The sequence below is a fragment of the Ipomoea triloba genome, chromosome 10 (assembly GCF_003576645.1).
Source record: "Ipomoea triloba cultivar NCNSP0323 chromosome 10, ASM357664v1".
NCBI classification, from domain to species: domain Eukaryota; kingdom Viridiplantae; phylum Streptophyta; class Magnoliopsida; order Solanales; family Convolvulaceae; genus Ipomoea; species Ipomoea triloba.
In genome coordinates this window covers 12713089-12717581 of record NC_044925.1, presented here as the reverse complement: position 1 = coordinate 12717581, position 4493 = coordinate 12713089, and the positions used below count along the sequence as shown (strand labels likewise).

General features: G+C 32.6%; 1 non-coding gene across 1 annotated transcript; it reads left to right on the top strand.

Annotated features, from left to right (window-relative positions):
* Positions 1-2395: 2395 nt before the first annotated feature.
* TRNAD-GUC lies at positions 2396-2467 on the top strand. Its single transcript has one exon. It is a non-coding gene; the product is annotated as a tRNA-Asp (tRNA).
* Positions 2468-4493: the final 2026 nt, after the last annotated feature.

Sequence of the window (4493 nt, the reverse complement as noted above, 5' to 3'; positions counted from 1 at the left end):
CGTCTTTTCCTTTAAACTCTTTATAGGAAAACAAAGCAAAGCTTAATCAAACAAAACACTAGTAATCCGACCTGCCGGATTCAAACCAGCGACCTAATTACTCCAACTAGAGTCCTCCGCTCTACCAACTGAGCTAAAGTCGGTGCTAATAATAGCCTAGAGTCCTCCGCTCTACCAATTGAGCTAAAGTCGGTGCTAATAATAGCCTAGAGTCCTCCGCTCTACAACCCGAGCTAAAGTCGGTGCTAATAATAGCCTAGAGTGCTCCGCTCTACCAACCGAGCAAAAGTCGGTGCTAATAATAGCTTTCATCCTGCCGGATTCAAACCAGCGACCTAATTACTCCAACTAGAGTCCTCCGCTCTTCCAACTGAGCTAAAGTCGGTGCTAATAATAGCTTTCATTGAGTAGTCTCTTAGTGCATATGGATTAAAGCGAAATAAGAAGCCCAGAAGTGCATATGGATTAAAGCGAAATAAGAAGCCCAGAATCGTTTGAAGTTAATTTTAATAGGTTCTTCCACTTTTCTCTACTTGCAGGACATCTAGTTAAGTTACACTACCAAACTCCGTAATACTCAAGCTACACATCCAAATAAACATTCATGATTCACAACCAAACAACCTTTGTTATTATTACTATCATGATACCCGTGCAATGCACGGTCTATATATTATAATGATTATTGTTATGTTAGGATACTAAGATGTGTTACTATTGTTAAATAAAGCTTTTTTTTTATGAAAGACCTATGTTGATTTATAAGTTTGATTATATAATGACATTTCATATTTATAACTGAAGATACAATTAATAAAAACACCAATTAAAAATATTTTTTGAAATATGTGAATATTGAGTTAATATTTGATTTTAGAATTGATATTAATGTCATGTTGAACGCTAATTACTTTTAGTAGCTATGGTAGTCAATTTTATATCTCAAGATCGAAACAAATCAAATTTGTAAATCATAATCTTTGACATTATCGTGATTATTGATGAGAATTGATTAATGTTTCATGTAAATTATAATTTTACTTGGATTTGTATATATACTTGTAGTTTGTTGATGGTATTGGATGTAAATATGAATATGAATGATGGTTAATTATTGAATTTTTACATTATAAAGTAATAATATAATAAACTAAACAGTGACTACGACATGTATTAGTTTGATTTGAAATCGACAGGCACATGCACACATTGTATTGTGTCTACTGCAAAGAGGAATATGTGACTTTCTTGGTGTGCCATACAAGTTGTTGTAGTATAGTGGTGAGTATCCTTGCCTGTCACGCGAGAGACTTGGGTTCGATACCTGGCAACGGCGTCTTTTCCTTTAAGCTCTTTATAGGAAAACAAAGCAAAGCTCAATCAAACAGAACCAACAAGCTTAGTACTAATAATATCTTTACAATCCTCCGGTCTACCAACAAGCTCGGTGCTAATAATATCTTTCACTGAGTAGTCTCTTAGTGCATATGGATTAAGATGTTAATTTTAATTTGTTCTTCCACTTTTCTCTACGTCCATGACATTTGGTTAAGTTACACTACCAAACTCCGTAATGCTCAAGCTACAGACCCAAATAAACATTCATGATTCACCAACAAACAACCTTTGTTATTGTTACTATCATGATACCCGTGCGATGCACGGTCTATATATTATAATGATTATTGTTATGTTAAGATGCTAAGATAAACATTCATGATTCACCAACAAACAACCTTTGTTATTATTACTATCATGATACCCGTGCGATGCACGGTCTATATATTATAATGATTATTGTTATGTTAAGATGCTAAGATGTGTTACTATTATTAAATAAAGCTTTTTTTTATGAAAGACCTATGTTGATTTATAAGTTTGATGATATAATGGCATTTGATATTTATAACTGAAGATACAATTAATAAAAACATCTACTAAAAATATTTTTTGAAATATGTGAATACAAAAAATAACCTTAAAAATATGAGTTAATATTTTATTTTAGAATTGATATTAATGTCATGTTGAAAGCTAATTACTTTTAGTACCTATGGTAGTCAATTTTATATCTCAAGATCGAAACAAATCAAATTTGTAAATCATAATCTTTGACATTATCGTGATTATTCATGAGAATTGATTAATGTTTCATGTAAATTATAATTTTACTTGGATTTGTATATATACTTATAGTTTGTTGATGGTATTGGATGTGAATATGAATATAAATGATGGTTAATTATTAAATTTTTACATTATAAAGTAATAATATAATAAACTCAACAGTGACTACGACATTTATTAGTTTGATTTGAAATCGACAGCCACACGCACACATTGTCTTGGGTCTACAGGAAACAGGAATATGTGACTTTCTTTGTGAGCCGCACAAGTCGTTGTAGTACAGTGGTGAGTATCCTCGCCTGTCACGCGGGAGACCCGGGTTCAATCCCCGGCAACGGCGTGTTTTCCTATAAGCTCTTTATAGGAAAACAAAGCAAAGCTTAATCAAACAAAACACTAGTAATCCGACCTGCCGGATTCAAACCAGCGACCTAATTACTCCAACTAGAGTCCTCCGCTCCTCTGCTCTACCAACTGAGCTAAAGTCGGTGCTAATAATAGCCTAGAGTCCTCCGCTCTACCAACCGAGCTAAAGTCGGTGCTAATAATAGCCTAGAGTGTTCCGCTCTACCAACCAAGCTAAAGTCGGTGCTAATAATTGCCTAGAGTGCTCCGCTCTACCAACCGAGCTAAAGTCGGTGCTAATAATAGCCTAGAGTGCTCCGCTCTACCAACCGAGCTAAAGTCGGTGCTAATAATAGCTTTCATTCTGCCGGATTCAAAGCAGCGACCTAATTACTCCAACTAGAGTCCTCCGCTCTACCAACTAAGCTAAAGTCGGTGCTAATAATAGCTTTCATTGAGTAGTCTCTTAGTGCATATGGATTAAGAAGCCCAGAATCGTTTGAAGTTAATTTTAATAGGTTCTTCCACTTTTCTCTACTTGCAGGACATCTAGTTAAGTTACACTACCAAACTCCGTAATACTCAAGCTACACATCCAAATAAACATTCATGATTCATAACCAAACAACCTTTGTTATTATTACTATCATGATACCCGTGCAATGCACGGTCTATATATTATAATGATTATTGTTATGTTAGGATACTAAGATGTGTTACTATTGTTAAATAAAGCTTTTTTTTTATGAAAGACCTATGTTGATTTATAAGTTTGATTATATAATGACATTTCATATTTATAACTGAAGATACAATTAATAAAAACACCAATTAAAAATATTTTTTGAAATATGTGAATATTGAGTTAATATTTGATTTTAGAATTGATATTAATGTCATGTTGAACGCTAATTACTTTTAGTAGCTATGATAGCCAATTTTATATCTCAAGATCGAAACAAATCAAATTTGTAAATCATAATCTTTGACATTATCGTGATTATTGATGAGAATTGATTAATGTTTCATGTAAATTATAATTTTACTTGGATTTGTATCTATACTTGTAGTTTGTTGATGGTATTGGATGTAAATATGAATATAAATTATGGTTAATTATTGAATTTTTACATTATAAAGTAATAATATAATAAACTCAACAGTGACTACGACATGTATTAGTTTGATTTGAAATCGACAGCCACACGCACACATTGTATTGGGTCTACTGCAAATTGGAATATGTGACTTTCTTGGTGTGCCATACAAGTCGTTGTGGTATAGTGGTGAGTATCCTTGCTTGTCACGCGGGAGACTTGGGTTCGATACCTGGCAACGGCGTCTTTTCCTTTAAGCTCTTTATAGGAAAACAAAGCAAAGCTCAATCAAACAGAACCAACAAGCTTAGTGCTAATAATATCTTTACAAAAACAAAGCAAAGCTCAATCAAACAGAACCAACAAGCTTAGTGCTAATAATATCTTTACAAAAACAAAGCAAAGCTCAATCAAACAGAACCAACAAGCTTAGTGCTAATAATATCTTTACAATCCCTTTCACTGAGTAGTAATTTGTTCTTCCACTTTTCTCTACGTCCAGGACATTTGGTTAAGTTACACTACCAAACTCGGTAATGCTCAAGCTACAGACCCAAATAAACATTCATGATTCACCAACAAACAACCTTTGTTATTATTACTATCATGATACCCGTGCGATGCACGATCTATATATTATAATGATTATTGTTATGTTAAGATGCTAAGATGTGTTACTATTATTAAATAAAGCTTTTTTTTATGAAAGACCTATGTTGATTTATAAGTTTGATTATATAATGGCATTTGATATTTATAACTGAAGATACAATTAATAAAAACACCTACTAAAAATATTTTTTGAAATATGTGAATACAAAAAATAACCTTAAAAGTATGAGTTAATATTTGATTTTAGAATTGATATTAATGTCATGTTGAAAGCTAATTACTTTTAGTACCTATGGTAGTCAATTTTATATC